The sequence below is a fragment of the Dermacentor andersoni genome, chromosome 2 (genome assembly GCF_023375885.2).
Source record: "Dermacentor andersoni chromosome 2, qqDerAnde1_hic_scaffold, whole genome shotgun sequence".
Classification (NCBI taxonomy): domain Eukaryota; kingdom Metazoa; phylum Arthropoda; class Arachnida; order Ixodida; family Ixodidae; genus Dermacentor; species Dermacentor andersoni.
In genome coordinates this window covers 111,792,847-111,816,362 of record NC_092815.1, presented here as the reverse complement: position 1 = coordinate 111,816,362, position 23,516 = coordinate 111,792,847, and the positions used below count along the sequence as shown (strand labels likewise).

At 47.5% G+C, this 23,516-nt stretch overlaps 1 protein-coding gene and 1 long non-coding RNA gene across 3 annotated transcripts in view; both read left to right on the top strand.

The window, feature by feature from the left end:
* ATP8B (ATPase phospholipid transporting 8B) overlaps window positions 1–23,516 on the top strand; it is a 151,110-nt gene that overhangs the window by 49,094 nt on the left and 78,500 nt on the right. The gene's annotated exons all lie outside the window — the stretch shown is intronic.
* LOC140216139 (uncharacterized) lies at window positions 4–3,486 on the top strand. The gene is made up of 2 exons (XR_011892817.1): window positions 4–239; window positions 3,339–3,486. It is a non-coding gene; the product is annotated as an uncharacterized lncRNA (long non-coding RNA).

Below are 23,516 nucleotides of genomic sequence, written 5' to 3'. Positions count from 1 at the left end.
TAATGTTGTTTAAACATTCGACGCCAAAGCTGCATCAAATTTTCTAAGGTCGTACATCGGGCCACACAACGGGACAAGCCAAAGCAATACACCATCAGAAAAGTTGACAAAGCATGCAGCGAAGTTCGATGAGACGAAGCGTTATGGTGGTTCGTTTGTGCCGTCATGTCACAGAAAAGAATATATCAACATTTCACCTCCGCCAAAGCATCCTTGTCAAGACATTAAAACCAGTGAAGGTAACTATGTTCTTATTTATTTTCGTACTTTGATCTTTATTCGCGAGGACACATTGAGCCTCTTCGATTTCCTTGTTCTCGATATACCCGCGGGCTGCCAGAGCCAGCCACAGCGCACGCGTTTGTCTTGCGTTGCCCCGACCACCGCGCGGCGCCCTTCGGTGCCCGTTTGTTTTTGTCTGGCCGAGTGGATTTTCGCCTGGCAGAGTTTTGGTCGCTTTCTGGAAAGCAGACGAGTAAAATAAACAATGGTCGCTCGCCGCCATCACTGTGGAGACTCGACGGATTGCAACGCGTTCAGTATGCAGTATGCAGTAGCAGTATGCGTGTGGTTCTCTGTGGACCAAGCGTGTCGCGTTTTCTTCGAAATTCGTTCGGTAGCCACATTAGGTGCCCAAAGTAGGCATTCGATTGTGGCCAACGTGTTTTCCTCTGTTTATTATTATTATTATTATTTCGGTGCTCGAGCCCCACAAAAGAAAAAAAATAGGACGCTGTTGCGGCGCAGCGAATTACCGCATGCCTACTTCTTTTGCAGAAAGTAGTGGGCCACAGGATGCTTCTCTTGCCGGATACTCTTATTATATTATTGCGATAGCAATTATATGGACACTCGAGGCGCATTCATGTTGTCGCCGTCGCCCTCATGTTCCGTATAAATTCCAAGGGCGATAACATCGTGACCGCGCGCCGCATGCTGCATGTGCGAGTAAAAATGTAGGGGTGGGGGTGGGGGTGGGGGGGGGGGGGGGGGGCATGGGTAAGCCGACGCTGGTGGCTCAGTCTTGTGTGCGCAAGGGAGAAAAGCGGGGAGTAAGCGCGCCGCCTTCCGTCGCGCGCGATACATCGGGGGGAGTGGAGGGAGAGGCGGTGGGCCTTATATATATATATATATATATATATATGATTCTGTGGCTTGTGAATCTGTGATCGCCCAACATGTTTATTTGCCTTGTTTGACGCATTATATACAGTGACCTTTTCTTAGATATGCTTATTTATTGCAGACTTATACGTGTATTTAAATACCTTGCTGCGAAGTTTTGTGTATACATGCATACAACTTTGTTTCCGGTGACACTTTTTTGCCCTTTATCAAGCTCTGTCTGTGTATTTGTATATTTCATTGTATCTCCGCATTTCTAATGCACGAGGGCGCATCAAATGGCAGTGAGCCAACCCACCCCGCGCTATAATAGTTCGGTTCATTATATGCGAGTAACACAGAGGCATCTCTCATTTACAAAAGTGACACGAAGGTGCGAGGATAAATGTTCTTTAATGCTCTCATACACTGGGTTGAACATGGTTGCGTGATATAATGGACGCTCCAAAAGTTTAACAGTGTGGTGCCCTGAGGTTTTTGACAGCTGAAGGTGTCTCCCAAAAAGAAATTAGTCGCCGTATGGCTGCCGTGACCGTTGAACATTGCATTTCATTGGCCACTGTGAAGCGTGTGAGCAGACAGTTCAAAGGAGGACGTGAAAGTTGCAAAGACAATCCAAGACCGGGCCAAAGCCACCGTGCAATCACCCCCAACACAATTGCAAAGGTTGATGAGCTGATTAGACAAGAACGGAGGACACGCATCGATGAACTGGCAGAGCGTGTGAACATCAGTAACGGTTCGGCTCACACCATAATTCATGAACGTCTCGGTTATCGACTCTTGTGTGCGCAATGCATGCCCAAGGGTTTAAACCACCGCCAGAAGACGGAGAGGTTCGGCGCTGCCTTGACTCATCTGATCCGGTATCACAATGAGGGTGACGACTTCTTGTCTGCAGTTCTCACCGGGGATGTATCATGGTGCCAACACAATGGCAATGCTTACAGTGGAAAAGTTCGAATTCACCACCCCCAAAGAAAGCAAAGGCCGTCGTTTCCCTAGAAAGGTGATGACATTTTTTTTCGATCATCAGGGCCCATTAATGATCGAATTTGTTAAACCAGGAGAGACTATCAATGGTTTCCGATATTGTGAAACGCCGGATCAGCTGCGTGTCGCAAGCAAGAACAAACGATGTGAAAAATTGACGAATGGAGTCATCTTGCTCATCTTGCCCGTCCCCACGTCGCTGATGTGGTTAAAACAAAACTAGCAAATTTGAAATGAGAAACGCTACAACATCCGCCATACAGGCCAGACCTGTCGCCTTGCGATTTGGGACAGTTGGGACATTTTGGGACAGTTGAAAAAAACAGCTCAAGGGAACCAGACTCGGGTCTGACGACGCCATGAAAGAGTCAGTTACAGACTTTTTGAAGCAGCAACCCAAGGATGTTTATGAGACTGGAATCACGCGGCTCGTTAGTCAGCGGGACAAATGTCTAGATGCTCATGGAGATTTTAAAATAAAATACCCCGTTTGTCATATATTCGCATTGGCTCACTTTCATTTTACTCGCCCTCGTTATATTTTGCCGAACTCCTGCTTTTTGTATGCGCTGTCTGTTGCTACTATAATTTCGGTGCAATTACTCAAAATACACGACCACTGACAGCTGCTCCTGCGCAATACATTGAAACAAAGGACATCGTCATTGAGGTTTTTCCCTGGCCGTTGCATATGTACAAAAAATGTAAACAAGGTGCTTGAATGACAAAGTTTCATTTAAATATTTGGCCTCAACTTGTTCATTTCACGGTCTTACATTTTTCATATCAGCGGCATGCAATACTTTGCTGGTTTCGAACTAATGTAGTTCTAAAGTTCGCGTGATATTTTCTTTACTTATTAAATAGACAAAAAACATGGAAGCATTGATATCAGTTATTTCGGGCTCAACTTTTGAGACATACGAGTGTATTCTTTTATGAAAAAATATATATGCGACTTGTCTTAACAGTGCGTAGCGTTCAAAAATTTGTTTGCAGCGTCTTTGGCAATGGCAATGCAGTTATTATTCATGCATTTGATCCCTCGACAAATTCTATGAGAAGGACGCCGAGCTGCAACGTGAGCCTACCCCCCCCCCCCCTCCCCCCCCCCCTGAGCGAAATTTCTGGCTACGCCACTAGATCTTGGTATTTGGCGCATAAAACAGCAGAATATATATATTTCTTGTGTTACAAATCTGATTTTTCTTTTTTTCAAGCACCACTGTTCCGCACGAAAACCAAGGTCCCCATGTATGCCTCTGGATCGAAAGCCTAAAGAGCACGGAATCAGCATTAATTGCTCGAATTTATTTCTCACAATGGAGAGTACATTTGTAGAATAATAAAAAACAGTTTCAAGTGTGAGAGGTGAAACTTAATTAGTATGGGAATTAATTAGTAATTGGTTTGCCGGAGTACTCAGAGCTGAAACTTCGCTTCAACATAACAAAAATGAAACTGTGACCTTTCCGTTAAGTTTCTCGCCTTGAGGCATCAAACTTAGCGTAGCGTTATATGACACGTTGGACATTACGAACATTATTGTCGAACAAAGACTATACTGCGGTGTAAAAGAATGAGACCATCTGCCTAGCAAATTTCCATTGCGTTTTCTTGACCCCAAAGTACGAGAGAATGTATTTGAAATCCACGACGTCTCACACTGTCGATGCCGGCGCCCTGGTTTCCGCGCGACGTCTAAACAAAATAATACTTTGGTCTTCATTTTCTTCGGTGATAACCAACGTTTTGTCGTCAAGCGAACGCAAGCGCAAGAGTTATGAAACAATTTTACTGCACAGTCTAAACTTACTTGCCGTTGCTTTTTTACGTGCCTTTAAAACGTTGCATTGATTCATAAGCGTTTTTTTTTTATGCACACAGTTCTACATACATCTGCATACATGACGCGAGACCGTGCGTTTACCCGGCCAGTACGCGCCCACCGAGCGAGAACGCATTTGTCAGCTCATATCGCGCTTGCTTTGCACAGGCGTCGGAACGCGTTCTCGCAATGGCATCGCAATGCCTAGGAGCGAGGCGGGAATGTGCGACGGCGGACTGTTTTGAGGGCGTGGAACAAAGATTACAGCAGCGTGTCATACGGTTCTTGCGCGATCGCGGCAGAGCTGAGTAACGCGTACAGCCTATCTTACACTCGATTACACGCGCTTTACGAGCCATCGAGGGCCTTACTAGAATTTTTTTTTTTTTTTTATAGTACGGTTCTTCATCTCTAGGCTACAAATGATCCGTGCCTCATGTGCTTTAATTGCACCTTCCCTCTGTCGCCATCCATCTTGTTCCCTCTTCTTATCCCAACGCAAAGTATAGCTGGCTAGAGGAATGTATCTGTAGATATTAAGGCCGACCTCTTGTTTTATTTCATTGCTTTAAGGATCCCCGATACGAAGGGTATTACATAAGTAGTGGGTACGCACGTTGTGCATATACGTTATGTATTTGTTCGCATTATGTCTCCGTGTCAATGTTATCACTTATCTTCTCTCTCTCTCTCTGTCTCTCTCTCTCTCTCCTATAATCACAGTCACGCTGAAATCATGACCAGACGCAGTTATGCATTATTGCAAGACAACGACGAGAACTGCGCTTGTAAATCCAATTAAGCGCTGACATAACCGATCGTGGTTCAGTAATCCGTAATGTAGGAGCTTAGCCTGGCAAAGCCCAGACGCGCACATTTTTGTCTAGAGTGCTCGAGCGTTTTTGCTGCACATCAAAAGGGCAGCACCACAGCATCTGCGAAAGTCGATGTACCGCGTTCGTTGTACTGTACGGCTTCGGTTTCGCAGCGTGGCTATATATACTGCTGTCTGCGCGTATGAGGCAGCTTTAGCGTAGCGCTGCCGTCTACCGTTATAACGTTTCAGCCACGCGATCGCATTCACCATATACTATAAACACGGTTGTCTATCAGCCCATGCAACCTTGCAGTGCAAAAATAAGAAGTTAAGTAAATAAAAAATAAAGAATAACAATATCGTTTTTGTTGCTTCACAATGCATCGACCAAGCGCCCGATTCTGCACCTCATGTTCAAAATGCCCGCTGTCGGAGTTGTGGTCGGGCATGTCAAAAGGGGCAGCTGGCCCATGCCGTCGTTCGACTTATTCGCACTAAGGACGTTGTTGAAGGGAGGAACAGGCTCTCATCAAGAACAAAGACTACTGGGTTTATTTACAAGATCTACATTAGAACTAGAGGAACGTTACGTCTCAACAGTTTAGCATGACTGAGGAGCCGAAAAAAGTATGCGGGAATTACCTCTGTATACTCCCTAGATCCCTGGGCTAGGGAAATCTGCCGTCACACCTTAGTCCATTCGGAGCGTCCAAAGTCGCCGAAGGATCCGCGTCGAGGGCGAGGCTGCGCACAACTACTCCGACACCTTTGTTCATTGAACGCACTGAAAGGAGGGGAGTTTCGTAGACAGGGATTGTTACGCTTGACTCGAACTGGCGCGTCTTGGTTCCTGGGGTGACCCAGCAGTTAGGTGGAGCGCCTGTCAAACGGCCTTGGTGGCTAGTAGTGGCCGTGAGGAAACGGCGTATATAAAACGCCCTATCAACGCTTTTCTATTCGCCAAATGTGTCTCGCCTTGGTGTCGCCGCTGGTCAGCTACAGGAAACGATTCATCACAGTTGGACCGTAGAGGCTGGAAAGTCACTTCCCCCGCTGGCCGATCCTAACACCACGTGCTATCTTTAGGCAACTACAAAAATAATTTAGGCCATGCACCGTCAGGTGCACCGCCTTGTAGAGCAACGTTGTCGCGCGACTGGCCGCTCGAGGCACTTTGCGTGTGTTCGCGCGCTTCTTTCAAGCTCGGAAAAACACTTTTATGTAACACGTGTTGAGCAACGGAAAGCTGTGTCGGGACTTTTTCATGTCGCTCTACAATTTTCTCATTGACACTTTTCGTCTAATTATAATATCTGAGAAGTTGATTAATTATTCGAGGCTAATTATCTAATTACGTGGAATAAAAAAAATAGTCGTAGTTTCTCCAAGTGACGGCAAACAACATTACCTTGGCTCTGTCCAGCTACGTGGCATTTGAACATTTTTTAAATCTTGGTGCATGATAGTTGGGACACTCTGTATAGTGTAGTGCAAGTTTATTATAGGAGTTTATAAGTCTGTAGGATATTATATATACAATAGAAGTATGGTGTGTCAATAAGGTATATTAATTTGCAGCTACCCGCTGGTGTATCTTCCGGTTGACGTGCGCACATTACGAAAGAAAAAGAAAAGAACGAAAGAAAAAAGAATCCTCTTAGTCAATTTTCCAAATGTGCTGTGCATTTAGTTACCGTTTTCGCGCGCCGCTTTTTCTTTTATCTCGATTTCTTTTTTTTTTTCTTGATTTTCAGTAGTCATTATAGAAACGACAGTGAGCTACGCATTTACAGGAAACCATCGCAGTTATACTAAGGTGATATTGAAGTTACACCGCTTTTATTGAATTCCAGTGCGACTATACGCTCCGTGACCGTGGGGGTGCGACGGTTTGTTAAGAGTCGTCGCGGTTTCGCGGCGAGCAGGCAGTACGTAGAAAGAGCTGGTGTTCGCGCATTGTGCGCGCATGCTTATATTGAACGGACTGTTAATCGATCGGCGTGGAGCGACCACGGCCAGTCAGTCGTTTTTTCCTATGCCGAAAATGGTCACCGTGGTGCCAGCCGTAAACAGGAGCCCCGGATGTCGGCAAACCAGCGCCCGATTGACTCTCCGCTGCGCGCGCTTTTAGCCGCCCGAGGAAGGTTGCGCGAAGGCTGCACGAAGGCAGCAACCGCCCCGTGTCTTGTAAGCAACATCGAGGCAACGTGAACATGGCAATTAATGGGCAGAATGGCGACATTTTGCAGTGTAATTGTCAGTGTTCGAGGATTGACCACTAAACTCCAGTACGCAAAAAGAAAAAGAGAAAAAAAAACTATCAATATATGAGTATATGCATATGAATCTTATGGACAGTTCAAAGCTAATATAGTAAAGGCCAGAAAGTCTGCGCAGCGCACAGAAAAAAAAAAAATGAACGAGAAAAAGAAAAGCTGATTCTGCGATTGCTTTCTGGCGATGACGTTGTGCTGCTAAGCAGGCCGCGGCAGCCGCGTTTCGATTGGGTCATAGTAATACAATAAACACCCATACACCGCATGATTTCGGCGTATACGTTAATGGACCCCATAGTTTACATCAGTTGGCAGCCGCACACCCTCCAATATACGGCTGTCCTATGTTGCTGTCGAGGGGGGGGGGGGGGGGGGGGGGTAAGCTTTACATCTTAAATGTAAAATTCAAAGCGCACACAAGCTCGCACATGCTCGCACCCACGCGCAAACGGCGGCTTCGTCATTCAACGTGGGTATAAGGACTACCTGCGTATGCTCGGCACGGTGGATGTGGTTGCGGCGCATTCAGCGACGATCGAACGATGAAAGCCGCGGGTTTCGCCACCCACGCTGTGTCTCCGTGCCGCAGCTCCGGTTCTTTCTTCGGTCAACCTAAACTCGTGCATATTAATGCGACAGCGTTAAGGGCCCTGTGTCGCAGAAAACCCGGCGTCGGCGGAGTTGTCCGCAAGCGAAAATTTCCGTATTTATTTAGGTATAATATGTATATTATACCTACATTATACAGGGAGATGCAATATCTACAATGCTATTCACGGCGTGTTTACAGGAGGTATTCAGGTTATATTGCCACACCATCATATCACTAAAGTTGATCGTACCTTGTCTTACATTCTTGACAAAGTTATTCCAATACATTTTGAGAATAACAGCCCACAAACAAATGTCATTAAACAAAACACCGACAGCGCATGCCTTTTATGTTAAATCTTCTCAAACTGAAATATTACAAGTACGAAACAATAACATAAACCTGACAATTATGTAATGTTTTTGGCGCGGCTGTGCACTACCTTCGGGATCAGCCCACACAAGAGGCCGCGTTTCTACCAGAAAGCTCGCCTTCGTGCATAGCGTTCGCCGCCAGCGTTTCCCGGTAAACATTACTGCTACGTAAAATGCAGTTGCCGGGAACCGTGAGAATCAGTCGGGGATCTTTGAATGCTATGCGGCTCCACAGGCGAAGCTTAAACGTCCTCTAATTTTCTAAGTTTATTCAGTAACGATATCACTTATATATAAAACTACATTCATTATTGTTAATACACGAGTAGATCTAAAGCTCGGAAATGTCCCGGGGTCTACCCATAGACGAACGGAATAAGAAATAAATTACATCGAACGATGTTCAGGGTATAAATTAGTGGACAATTTTAAAATCAAGATCAAACAACGTCGGTGCATAAAACAACAAAATACAAAGCTGTTTAGTATAGCAAATGGCAAATTTAAACGTTTCTGTTTAATAAACTAGCAATACCACATGCGTGTAACGATACAGTAGAGGCAAACAGAGTAGAATAAGGTAGCATTATTACAATAATCACAAAGTCAACTGTTAGGATGAAGAGGCTTGTTGCACGAAGTATTCATTAAAATGGTGTTTCAATGAGGGCTCTGAAAGTGATGATGGAATTCGTGGACTTCGAAGTCATATGATGACTTCTTGCACTATATAGCTTTGCGCTTAAGGAGAGCAGCGGAGCCTTTCAGTCAAAGTAAGGGCCGAGGAGCCTTTAATATATGACTGTCGAAAAGAGGACCGCTTTGGCGCTTGTCGCCACAGCAGCTGCGCCGCGCGGTCTCTTTTATTCGACAGGCGGGCGAGGTCGTGGCCATCTGCGTGCGCTCGGCTGCCTTTGAGCGAGAAGTGTCGTGCGCCGACCTTTCGCGATACACGTTTTGCTTTCCAAAGCCTTCGCAGCTCGAAGTATGGATTGAGTATCGATGTGTTAGGTGCGCCAGCGTGTGCAAAATGCGGTTTCAGCGCATACATATATATATATATATATATATATATATATATATATATATATATATATATATTGCTCCGCTATCGAGTAGCCGTGACATTCGCCCGTTGCTGCGGTCGAACGGCTTTGCACGGATTTGTGTTGCTGTGCGCACCGCAGAAGTTGTCTGCGCAACAAGGCTTTGGCGGGCTTCGTAAAGAATTCTAGGTAGCCAGTGTCAATGCGAAGATGTCCGCGCAAGTGTGACTTTTTTTTTTTTTTTGCCTCCGATATTTTGGGCGTTGAAGCCAGTCAGTCGAGTCGCCTTAACTGTGTTACCTGCTTGCAGCGCGCCTAACACGGCTTACGTGCTAGGGAAATGCTGAAACTCGGCACGGCGTCCGTAATCTCCTGAGTTGGCTTCGGTATACTAGTGGCAAGTTCTCCTCGTCCTCCTCATCTTATTGTGCTTCGATCGAGCGATACAACTTCGGAATCGGGTGGTTTGCGCAACGGACGTCTTATTTAGCGTGCAGCGACCTTCGTTTGCTTCATTCTTTCTAATTACCTTTTTTTTTCACAATCGGATGGCGTTTCTGTGGTACTTGCGGCGCATTTCGAAAGCTGAGCCTGCTGTGCACCTGTGTCTGCACAAATGCGCGCGTACCTCTATAAAAGCAGCTTGTCAAAACTGGCTGCTCTGCAATGAGTGGCTCTGTGGGGTGAAGCCTGCTTTCTGTTATTGCCTTTCTTTCTTTACAGACCACAGCGTGCGTGTGGGTGTAAATATGTACGCATACTTGAATTACAATGTTAACGCGACAGTGGTAAGCGTCGTTGTTGCTAAACGAAGGCGCATCATCCGGAGTCGAATCTGTGCTGGCGCTCAGCATATCGCGATGTCAGTCATATCCCCGTGCACAAGAAGACAGTGCATCGCGAGTACTGAACGCTAACGATGAACCGATGAATTTATTAGTTTACCGTCGTGCTTTGAGATATGAAGCTAGACCGCATTGGTCGAGAACAGTGCACGAGAAAGCGCTGTAGCACTTCAGTTGCTAGGTACGATAGTGAACTCCGCTATTCTACCGTTGCGTCCCACACTGATGTGGGGTACCCGCTGCCTAGTTCCATTTAGTTGTTCTTTCATTTTTTTTTCTTCTTCTTACTTTTTTTTCGCTCCAGGAAGAATGCGCTTCTGTAGTTCAGAAAGTCCGTTGAAGTAACAGCACGCTGCACGTTTCCCAACGCCACCCTAGACCGCAGATTCAACCATTGATGGTCCATCGGCAAACTACGCGATTACGATCGCTTATAGAACCGGTGTTTCGGGTGCGAGGCGCTTGCTATATACTACTTTTGCCCAGCTTTCATCCCCCACCCCCTCCCTCCATATACGTTCTGTCCCACCCCTCCCCTCTCATTCTCATTACTGGCTCGCGTGGCCCTGTAACGTACCGTTTCGGTTGATTTTCTTGGCCTCTCTCGCTTCGAATGTTTTGCCATCTACTTAGACAGAGCCGTCGAGAAAACCCGACCGACCGCTGAAATCGCGCGGGAATTCGCTCGACAAACGCAACACAGCAGCTTGCGATCGCCGCCCTCCGTCGGCGCGTGTGAAACAACTGTTGTTCTCTTCCGACGGGAAAGCCACGCGCGACACCGCCCAGCCCCTATTTTACTCGCGACCCGACCCCCCTCCCCCCCGCTCGGTCCCGCCCCGTAAACTCACGCGCACAGAACGCACATATATACTCGCGCGCTCTCCCTCCCTTTGTGTCGTGCGGCTTCGTGTCGCGTACGCGCCCTTGCGTGCTCCAGCCTTCCTCTCTCTCGAATGTCTGCGCTCGGAAATTTGTGTGTTGGCGATCGAATCGCGATGTGTGTGTGTGCGTGTTATAGAATGAGCAGGTGGGCGGGTGGTTGTACACACCCACGCGTATTGGTGCGTCGAACATATCGTATAGTCCGGGAAAGAAAGAAAGAAAGAAAGAAAGAAAGAAAGAAAGAAAGAAAGAAAGAAACAAAGAAAGAAAAAGGAAGAAATGCTTGAACTTGCAGCCGCATTTACCTGCCCTCACCCTTTCTTTTTTCCCCCGAATCGCGTCGACGATCTTGTTAACCAGAGCCGAGGTCTGCGTAACATGTGGAGCGGTTATGAAAGGGCGAGAAAAGAAAAAAGGGTTTCCTATGATTATTGGGGTAAAAGAAGGGCACGCATGGTTGTATTGACGAGGGCGGGATTAGAAAACGAAGCGACGCTCTTTGTTTTGCAGATCACCCTGAGGGCTTTTTTTTTTTTTTTTCGTGGGCACGTGGCGGTGCCGCCCTTGCGTTTCTGGTTACACGTCTCGGCAAACACTGTCCCTGCGCAAATAACTGCCGGCGATCGGACGGAAACCGGCTTTTATGGTTCAGGAAAAAAAAAAAGAGAAAGAAAGCGATCTGGCCTTGTGCGTATGGTCGAATGCGTTTGCTTAGTTCTTGCGTTCCTCTCCTTTTCCTCTTCCTTTTTTTTTTTTGTGCTGTTTGTGAGCGTTGAACTAATCGATTCGTTCGCACTTTTTCATCAGGTTTGTACTGTCGAGCGTTCGTTCGTAAATGTTTCGAGAAACAAAGTAACAAGCACTGAAATTGAGGTCGTGGCTTTGGGGGCCGAAAATTTTCGACGTTGTTAATGGAACATTGAAAACAGGAACAGTGTGCCAGTTTAGGCAGGTGGATGACTCGCGAAAGCGCATTCATTAATTTCCTTCGCAAACAAAGATGAAATTGTAAGTGGAGAAGAGGAAAGCCACACTTGCGTATTTGATGTGCAGTTGGGTTAAGCGTTGTGAAAAATAATAGCGAGAATGAGCACGCAATTAGAAAACTACATATAGATATTTAACAAAAAAATTTATTCTAATGTTTTACGTGCCAACACTATATACGACCTGAGTGTGAGGCACGCCGTAGTGAGGGGGGGGCGAGGGGGGACACCGAATTAATTTTGATAACCCGGGGTTCTTTAAGTGCCCTTCATCAGGTCTGACCATATTGAGCTGACAAGCGCACAGCCTACAATGAGCGATAACCATCGTGTCTGCAAAGTATTACATCGCTACGCGCCGCGGAAAGGCCTGAAATTTCAAACCGAACGCCGTTCTTCCTTCTCCTCGCGGCCGCCGCGCTCCAAGCCAGAAGATGACGTACACGTGCTAGGGCGCCTACGTACACGTGTTCGCACTGTGACGTCGCTCGTGGTGACACGTGACTTCGAGAATTATTCTAGGCAACATCTGTTATTTGTGTAATATGTTGCTTGAATAGACGAATTAAAGCTTAGAAAAATAATGAAACCGAATGTCTACATGTTTTTCTTTTACTTCGCGGCGCAGCAACAGAGATGTACTTCCGTCTCGTCTGCTTGTTCCTACGTCGTACAGTCGCGCGCGCAGACACCGAAACTATACCATTTTCTCCAGTGTTCCAGCGCGGGATCATGCTCTGTGATCCGCTTTTGTGTGCCTCCGTATTCGTGTAGCACTGAATTATACCGCTAGTCAGGTGTTATCGTGCACAGCGCGCAAAATCGTGCGCTTCGCGCAACGAGACATTCATTACAGTTCGCGCTCGACGCCGTCAGCGGAAGTGCGCCGCGCCGCAAGAAAGCGAGGAGTAAAAAAAAAAAAAATGAAGGCGGGCCCCGTGACGTATGCGTAACGCGATCTTTGAGGTCCGGTATGGGAGAACGCAGAGAAGGAATGTCGCTTGCGGAGGCTAGGCGGGACAGGTGGAGAGAGCGTCTATGCTTGCAGTGAAGCTCGCCTCCTGAAATCATGGGTTCGCGGCACTGAAATATTTCTATCTCGGCTATTAATGAGCCGATTTGAAAATTTTTTTGGCAGAACGCTTCCTAGAGGCGTTCCTATTCCGTCGGGCGCCAATGTCCACTTCCACCGCGGAATGCCGTTTCAGGGGCGCAAGGGAATGACGCAGTAAATTTGGCGGCCCGCCGGCATTGAAGCGCTAGGCCAGCGCTGCACACAGCAATGAGATAACACAAGCTGCCCGCGGGCGGGACCGGCGGTGACCTCGGAGACGTGACGAAAGTTGGTGGGGGCGGCGACATCGACGACACAGACGCTCTTTATCCAGCCAGTTTCGGTTTCAAGGCGCCTGCCACGGATAACTAATTGTTCGCGTAGCTCCCACATGAAATCTGTTACTCAAAATGTTATCGTTGGTATAGGTAGTGTCGAGGACGGGCTTCAAAGTACTCATTTGCTGTGGCTACCTATAGTTGATAATTATAAAGGTAATTACCGCAACTTCGCTAATTACGCAGGTAATTGCTGAAGTTTCTCTGTATCTAGAAGCTGCCAATCCGTACACTCGAATGGTAAACATAATGTTACCGTGATTTATACCTTTGTAACTTTAAAATATGGTGCAGCTAAAGAAAGACCCTATATATATATATATATATATATATATATATATATATATATATATATATATATATATATATATATATATATATATATATATATATATATATATACAAACACACACGCACACGGAGGCCAGTCACGCAAAACGTGTTCAGAGTTCTCCTCGCGACCACAGTCATCACAAGCAGCGTTGTCAGTCATTCCAATACGGAAGGCAAGGACAGATTCTCTATGTAAAGCCGTTCGAGAGGTCTGCTGTCCTACATACTATACGTATGCGAAGCATCACCGCCCAGCAGCACGCTAAGTACCTGCACGTACTCTCGGCCCTATCTCCCGAACTTGCTAGCGAGTTCAGCGACGTTGTCGCAGCTCTCCATCCAGTACGACACCGTACGACCATTTCAAGGTATCCGGGATATACTATACCCATCTGGGTTAGCCTTACGACGAGGCAACGCAGGAAAGCCACTTTACCTGCTTTGAAGACGGTTTATTAGCGTCAACCGTGACGCGCCCGTATAGCACTGTTATTTTGAACGATGCGAATTTCACGCTTAGCTGCTGCTACTTCGGGCATGTCGTGCTCAGAAACGTCACTGTCTTCGTACCTCTTCCTTTCTACAGCGCGGAGCAAAACGCCGCTTATGGCGACGGTGAAAAGGCGCAGAAGCGACAGGCCGCGGAACTTGCCTGATAAATGTAGAGGGCGTTGCCGGCCCAAGTTTGTCCAAGCCTTTTTTGGGGTCTCTCTGTCGGGACTGACAGTGACTCCACGTCGGCCGCGGGTCGCACCGCCCCAGGCGCGCGTTCGTTCGTGCGCCGCTTCCTTACTTCCGGTCCGGAGACGCGTTCGCCGGCGGAAGTCTTCCTGCGCCGACTCGGCGGTGTGGGGGCCGGCCCATATCGCCAGGCTGGCAGTGCCGACGAGCCACGCGATGGAGCGCGTCGCATACTACGATACAGGGCGTCGCGGTATTGCCGTGACGTGCAGAGCGTGCGCGCACATATATAGAACTGTCACGATGTCGCGTGACTAACCAGGTTGCATGCGTTCGAGGCGTCTGCAATTTCGTTTCTTTTCTTTATTCCTTGGTGTCCATGGGACGGAGCCTGACGGCAGGTTATTCGCCCAGTGTCATATTTATGATCTGCTTAGCCGAAGACGAGCAGAATGTGTCCTTCGAGTCTCACGGAAAATTCGGTGCTTTGCCTCTACGCATTGCTGTTATGTGGTGAAGCTTGAAACTGTTTCACGGGTGCGGATAGAGAGAGTAAATGAAAAAAAGTGTTAAAGCATCTGTCTTGGGCGTTCCTAGGCACAGGAACGATAAGACGGCCGTTGATATATTCTTCGGTCATCCGCCCCTACAGAACAGCTTCAGTTAAGGTAGTCAGTTAGGGTACACAGTTAATGTGGAAATCGGCAAACGTTAAACGGAGCACATCACGCAGCACAATAACCGATTCGGTTTAAAGCGCGAGGTATACCGAGGGTCCCTTTGAGCCCTGACACGCACGCTTGTTCCTTTCTCCGCGCTCCCAGCTTTCGCGTCGCTTCAGCAATGTGGCCCCGGCATCGCGTGCCAGCCATCGACGAAAGGTTAACGAAGTTTCGGGTGGCCGCGATTCGAGCTTAATGGATCGCTTCAGCAGCTTCCTCGCAACGGAAAGTGTACAGAGCCACCGTTTCATTCACCGCCACCGTGTGCGCCGGAAAAAGAACGCGTTCCATTTCACATTGCCGCTCGGCTCGGCGAGAGCGGCTCCTAAAATAGCGTGCCGGTTCGGGAAACCGTCTCTCTCTCCCCTCTCTCTCTCTCGCTCTCTCTCATCGCCACCCACTTTCGTGCAAGCGACGGACCGGCATGGTAATTGTTCTCTAACACGCCGTTGCGGTAAAATGCGCCGCTTGCGGACGCCGCGAAACAAAAGGAGAGAGAGAGAGAGAGAGAACGGGAGAGCTCGCAACCATGCTCGCCCAGGAACAGGCTACTGTTGCAACGTCGACGACGCACTCAGTTTCGTCCGCCCACCGAGGGAGCGCTTGCTTCTCTTAATTCTCGGTATACGAGGTCTCGGACGGGTCATGCCCCCGTTTCACGCGCTGCCAGCGTGAAGGGAGAGCATCTATATGTAATACCACAAGCACCCCTCGGCGCACTCCGACAGCCGGGTGTATATGGTCTGTAGGATCTGTACGTAGGGTCGGAGCCGCGAGTGGCCGAAGCGCGTGCGTGCGTATCTTCGTCCAGTGCCCGCAGTCACCGCGCTAATGACCGCGCGCCCGAGCGCGACCGAGTCTGTAAAGCACACACAAACGCACGCGCTCACCGCAGTAGCGGAGAGGACGAGACGAGTGAAACCCCGGGGGTTTTAATCTTTCATTCGGGTCAGCTCTGCGGTCCCCTGTGCGGGTCCAGCCGCCACGCTCCCGTGCGTGCGTGCGTGCGTGAGTGCTATGTGTGTGCGTGCGCGCTCTTGGTCAGAGAAGTGTCTTATATGGTGCTCGGGTGTATCTCTCGCTATACGTGTGTGTGTTTGTTGTGGCAGGCAGTGTTGACGGTTTCCAGTGGTTTATCCGGCGCGCGCTTTTAGACGACGCGCGGCGCAACAACGCGCGGGTAAACAGCGCGCTCTCAGCGCGATGTGTGGCGCGTTCAGGCAAGGATTTGCCGCTGCGGTTCGTGGAGCTCGAAACCAAACGGTGCATGCGAGAGCGGATTAGCTGCCGGCCAAGGTGTTGATGAGTGGATTGTAAACTCGTAAGCCCGCTATAAATCTCGTTTCAAGGCGCGAGAAGTGTGTTTCAAATAGATAGATAGATAGATAGATAGATAGATAGATAGATAGATAGATAGATAGATAGATAGATAGATAGATAGATAGATAGATAGATAGATAGATAGATAGATAGATAGATAGATAGATAGATAGATAGATAGATAGATAGATAGATAGATAGATAGATAGATAGATAGATAGATAGATAGATAGATAGATAGATAGATAGATAGATAGATAGATAGATAGATAGATAGATAGATAGATAGATAGATAGATAGATAGATAGATAGATAGATAGATAGATAGATAGATAGATAGATAGATAGATAGATAGATAGATAGATAGATAGATAGATAGATAGATAGATAGATAGATAGATAGATAGATAGATAGATAGATAGATAGATAGATAGATAGATAGATAGATAGATAGATAGATAGATAGATAGATAGATAGATAGATAGATAGATAGATAGATAGATAGATAGATAGATAGATAGATAGATAGATAGATAGATAGATAGATAGATAGATAGATAGATAGATAGATAGATAGATAGATAGATAGATAGATAGATAGATAGATAGATAGATAGATAGATAGATAGATAGATAGATAGATAGATAGATAGATAGATAGATAGATAGATAGATAGATAGATAGATAGATAGATAGATAGATAGATAGATAGATAGATAGATAGATAGATAGATAGATAGATAGATAGATAGATAGATAGATAGATAGATAGATAGATAGATAGATAGATAGATAGATAGATAGATAGATAGATAGATAGATAGATAGATAGATAGATAGATAGATAGATAGATAGATAGATAGATAGATAGATAGATAGATAGATAGATAGATAGATAGATAGATAGATAGATAGATAGATAGATAGATAGATAGATAGATAGATAGATAGATAGATAGATAGATAGATAGATAGATAGATAGATAGATAGATAGATAGATAGATAGATAGATAGATAGATAGATAGATAGATAGATAGATAGATAGATAGATAGATAGATAGATAGATAGATAGATAGATAGATAGATAGATAGGGTTCTCGTAGACAGGGGTTGATACGCTTGACCCAAGCAGGCGCCTCTTGATATCAGAGCTGACCCCGCAGCTACACACCGCGTCTGTCCATTGGCTGTGACGATTTCGGGGTACTTTGAGAAAGCACCGCAAAACACCCCTTTTCAAGAGTTCCCTTGCTCCAAGTAGACCGTGAAGGTGACAGCGAACCAACTTACAATACTCGGTCCGCCGAACGTGGCTAGACTTGCCGGCGCCGTTGTGCTGTCCGAGGAGGCGCATTGTTGGCTTTACAAAGGGACTCTTCGCAGTGGGCCTGAAAGGGTTCGAAGGTCGCTTCTCCGAAGATCGCCACCCTTGCAGGTCGATCGAAACAACTGCAGCGGGCTGGGAAGGGTTTGCAGTTCAGTACCCCTGCAGGCCGATCGTAACAACGGTGACAATGCGGAAATACGTGACGTACGTTCTTTGTAATCGGTTCTCTTCGTTTCTATATATATCCGCGATGGCTCACAGCTTTGGTTTAGGCAGCAGTAATTGGTTAAGCGAATGGAAGCAGATGCCCATCTCTTTAAGCTTCAAGTGTTCCTACACGGCTTTACGGGGTGATGGCCAGTGGCATCGGTTTATCCTTCACGCGTGCCTCGTGTAAGCATCACTAAAAAAAAGAGAGACAGAGAAGTGTAAGAGAGTTCTTTCTTTTTCCCAACGCTTCTATGCTTTGTGCTCACTGCCTTTCTTTTCCTTTTTTTTTCCTTGTTTAAATACTACACGTGTTGCAGCATTTCACATGACCCATTCGAAAGAGCTCTTCATTTCGCTCTTGGACAAGTGAAAAATCGCTTCAGTTAGGCTTCAGCGATTTTACCCATACTACGTTTACTTCGTACATGTCACTGGCTGGCGGCTAACAAATTGAAATCGAGCCCCGTGACCTCCATCCCGCCTTCCCCTAGGCGTTTTAGTGCGGCTTGCGTCATTCGACATCGGTATTATCTCGTTCTACGCGCTTCTCTTTCTTTCGCTCGTCCCGAAGGAGCAGCAGTATCTCCATCCCCGCCTACAGACCATATATATATATATATATATATATATATATATATATATATATATATATATATATATATATATATATATATATATATATATATACACACACACACACAGACACGCCCGCGCGCGCGTACTCGAAGTGTTGCGCTCGGCGGGCGGGCCTGCCCGGCCGGTAGAATTGCGTTATAGGCCCCTTGCGGTGCGCCAGCTGCTGCATTTATTCGATAGAGCGGGTCGTTAAATCGTTGCCTACGTGGAAAGCAGGGTAGAATGTATCGTACAGTTAAACGTACATCACGTTAGACATAAAGAGGACGGAAAACAAGAAGGGCAGTAGTAAATCTCTGCGCGCGATATTTGGGCGCTAATGAGCATGCAAGTCTACCGTGGTATAACGCGCCGGAAAAAGAAAAGAGGGAATGGGGAGGGGGTTCCGCAATACGGTTCCGACGATTTCGCAAGATCAGCAGAGGCAAGAGACTGTCCTCCGCTGTGCGAAACGAACAATTCGTCCCTTGAGCCTTTGCTCACAAGCTTCTTTTTTGCATCGGGAGACTCGCGTATACTGATATTTGCAATTTTAGCAGTCTATAGATATTATAAGACAGGACGAGCCGTATAACTGGTGGTTTACCTCCCGAGCAGGACTTAACTACTTATTGTCAAATCACTAACAAGCACTATCCGACATTTCTTTCTTTCTTTCTTTCTTTCTCTGAGATCTTGGGGTTTTTACCGTCGCCACCTTGAATTTTGATACAGACTCGAGCAAGGACTTATCTTTGTTTAGTTGTTGTCTCTAATACGTAAAGTGGGACTGAGTATGAGCTTTAGATACGAGTGTCGCACTACGTGGAAGGACAAGGCAGCGCATTTCTAAAGCACGACTTGCGTGCCGCACATGCTCGTGGTTCACGCACGATGCGATGCGTAAAATAATACGTTTCCGTGGTCAGACGCTGCTCCGCCATTGCGTGCAAGAATTTTAACTCCCCGGGCAAGCCGCAACTTATCGGTAATAATTTTTCTGCGTAAGTTGAAACTGGAAGGCGGCGCCGTGTTGCAAAAGAATTCAAGCGCAGTGAGACCGCGAAATAGTGGAGGTGACGTCATTTCTCTTTATGAGGGATATGCCCCAATGCTGCGCTGTTGGCTTTGAGGGGTGCGATAATGGGCGTTACCAGTATTGCGTATGGATCCCTAATTATGCAGTGGCCGACCTGTGGCGTTCATGTTGTTCGCACTATTGTACGTAAAGTAAACGATGGCGATATTCGACGGCTGTGCGATGCGCTAACGACAACGGCACATCGCCCAAGCCATTGCGAACCCTTGATCGAATGTTGGCCGAGGACTAACAAAGCTTTCTATTCTGACAGCTTCCTCTGCCGAGAAACCATTATATAGATGTGTATTACTCACGACACTAAAACCGGATGAAATACCCTTAACTCCGGGCTTCTTCTCTCTTTCTTTCTTTATTTATTTATTAACAGCGAAGAAACAAAGTTGGTTGAACAGTTTGCGACAACATTCAAGAGTTGTAAACCGGATCTATGCCGTTGGTGACTGGCACAACATATAAAAAGTTCATGTTCGTAAATCGCGTTCGTAATATAGAACACGATCGGAAGACGATACACGAGATGTGCAGGACTTTTCGCCCATTGTTCAGCAATAGTATTGCTCACGCAGTCATGTGTCTCGCATTCGAATGCCAACGGGCATGCGCTGCGGAGCCCAAAACGACAGGCTGCCGAAGACGGTGCCGCCGCCAGGCGTGCTTTCGATACTCCCCCTGCGGCTCGATATATAGGTTTCGTGCGGCGGAGACACTAGAGTCGCAGTGCCAGCCAGGCCTTCTTGGCTTCGCCGGTGAAAAGGAGCGAAAGAGTTGAGCTCCCTCCCCACCACCACCACATCTGCGAAACAGGCGCCCACGGTGTTTTGCGCGCCCGGCCGTTCAATCGCTAAGAGGGCTCTCTCTCTCTCTCTCTCTCTCTCTCTCTCTCTTTCTTCTCGCTGCTTGCGCGCGTGGCGTGGACATGCGGGGGCCACTTGAGTGCACGGCGTCGGGGCGGCCCGCTCACGTGGAGTGGAAGAGCGTGCGCGCTGTTTGTTTTCGGAGGCGGCGGCGCCGCCGCCTTGTTTTTCTTATCTCTTTGTCAGTGGCGGGAAAGAATGCACACGTGCGTCTCCTACTAACGGCTGCGCCGAGCATTGTGCGATGCCCGCCCCCTCGGAGCCGGGCACCCGGCCATGGCCTCCGAAATTGCGCGCACGCGTGTTCGATCACAGAGGCCACAAACCTCCGTGCTTCAAGTTGCGATGGTACCGCTGTGGGGCGCCAGCTGTGCTGGGCCGGCGGGCTTGCGGTTGCGGCTCGCTGCGCTTCTTGTCCACTTGTTCCGATTTCTTTTCCTTTGAAGGGCCGGTAACTGGACACACTGAATCAGTTTGTGTATTCTTCTCTGAAAGCCTTATCCGAATTTCTCTGCCGCAGAAAAATGAAAGCTGCGCTGATTGTTGAACTTCGCGCCCAACAGCCACGTCGATGACATCGAAATGAAGTCGCGGAATTCGCAGCGCGTATTCCGACAGCCATTTATTTCTGAACCGCGAGAGTTGCCAAATCTATCAAAATTGTTTCTCCGCTTGCTTCAGAATGTAACGTATTCGTTTTGTTTACTGACAAAGACCCTTAAGTACCTCCAAGCAGACGTTATCAAAATTTATGAAGTCTCGTAGAGTTGATGCGGAAATGTCGAGGTCGTGCCACCACTAGTATATCGTTCTTGTGCTCTTTTCTCCTCTTTTTCTTGTGTGTGTGTGTGTTGGATGGAGGGGGGGGGGGGCGGTTACTAAGCGTCCGTTAGCGAATAGGACTGGTCTACTTGAGTTTAGGGACTGTAATTTACCAATCTATCTTAATCATCACTTCAAACTAGTGCGTAACAGTCATATCTCAATCGGGATACCGACTATTACTCTCTTGCTTAGCTTCATATATATATATATATATATATATATATATATATATATATATATATATATATATATATATATATATATATAGGTGTGTGTGTGTGTGTGTGTGTGTGTGACAGAAAATTAAAGCTAGATGGAACGTGTTTACCCAAAGGTCGCTGGATGTTTTGACAGCATCACTTCACAGCACGTCATAACGTCATCGCACACTGTCCTTATTAAAAAAAAAAAATCTTGGATGCGTTTGCGAGCAGCATAATATTTGGCTGATTACTGAAGTGTCCGCAGTCGGACACCGGCAAATGCGTTTTCTATTTCCTTTCTTTCTTTTTATTTTGGTTGCTATTCACTTATTACTGTGCTTTCAGCGAAATTGACTTGAGCGTGGAATTGATGCGAAGCTATGCATACACTGAAGATGTCGTTCCGTCGAACGCCGAAAGAAAAATGCCGTGAAATTAGTGAAGCCGCGCTGGCGTCGTTAAGAGTCGCCTTGGCGCTCGTCGACATGCGTGACGCATGCGTGTTTTTTCTCCACCGTGCACCGTCTTTGCGCACGGCCCGCGACAACCGAACCGCGGGCGCCGTCCGTTTGCCCCGCGCAGTTGGCGGCAGCAGATATATCGACGCCGTGGCATATGCGGCCAACTGTCGCGGCCGTCTCTCATTAGTATCGATTGCTGTATTGACGGCGGCGAACGGTGCGCTGTCCGCCCTAATGAAGCCCGCCGCGTTGACGGAACTCTGACCGCCTGTCGTCTGCGTGTCAACACACAACGGCAGCGCGCCCTGGAGCTGTCGATGGGCAACACTGTCTCGCTGCATGTTGAGGGAGCACGTGGCACACGAGGCGCGCACGACCCGGTTCATCAAAAGGAGGCCGTTGTGCAAAGAGTGCGACGCGAATCGTTGAGCGATAACGATGATATGATATCTGCAGAGCGCTATAATGTCCGTGCCCTTTGTATAGACCTCGGGCTGGCTCGCAGCGCCCGCCGTCTTCTCCATTGCAAGCAACAGTTTTGTCAACCCCCTTGTGCGATCGAGTTACCTTCTTTCCTACCCCTTTACTGCGTCAGCAGTTAAAAAAAACTCGCAACAGGTGTTGCTGTGCCCATCCTCTCCTTTACGCTGACGACGCTGCCGTCGTTATCGTGTCGTCAGGTCGCCTTTATCCTCGGCAATACCCTCGCCATAAATCCAAGAAAGAAATTGGTGCAGAAACCACCGAAAATTTAAATTAAATTCTAGGGCCTTGCGTGCCAAACCACGCGGGCGTTCTTTTTTTTTTTTTTTGCATTTCACCTTCATTGAAATGCGGCCGCCGCCGCTACTGCGATTCTATCCCGCGCCCATGGACTTATTAGCCTAACGATATGCATAGCCGCTGCTCCACCACAGCGGGTGTGAAACTATCGAAGGTGATTGCCAAAGTAAGCGAATAGCTTCTGCGTGCCGGATAAATTACCGTGTAGACTCGTGTAAGGGCCGCACCCCAACTTGGCAGCCCAAAATTTGGAAGACAGAAAAAAAGATTTCCATCGGAGAAGCAATCGCGTTCGATGCCGTGCGCGCTCATACGCGAATTTTGGCGCGCTGCGTACTTCCGCTTGCCGCTACTAAATGTCAAGAGCTGCGCGTCAGCCTCTGATGCAGTGGTACATCCTGGTATCCGGGGTGTGTAGTAGTCCCCGGCACCATTTTGACCGATAGGTTCGGTCCCCTGTAAGGGCCGCACAATGTCAAAATTGTGAAAAGAAAGTTGTGGCCCTTACACGAGTCTATACGGACTCCGTAGCATTACTTCCCAAGTCTACTGCTGACCTCGATGACGGTGTTGGATGATGGCGGCAAAAATTGTGGTCGACATGTTTTAATAGATGGCGTGACACCGTGACGACGACTGCGGCGTGACGACAATAGATATCTTTAGAATAGGGTATCCAAGCCATCCCCAAACGTCGGGGGATGCAAACTCCATTGGCGGCCTGTCGCGCTCCTTCGCGCTCGCTTTGGTTTCTTAGGTAGGCCTGGCGGTTTGCGTCTCCCAGCGTTTGGGCACCCTATAATCTAAAGCTCTAACTACATGACAACGGCTGCACACTTGCGCTTCCTCCTCCGCTGGTTTGCTCCATGGAGGAGGCCTCCGCTTACCATTCATTCGCTCTAAAGTCGAGCA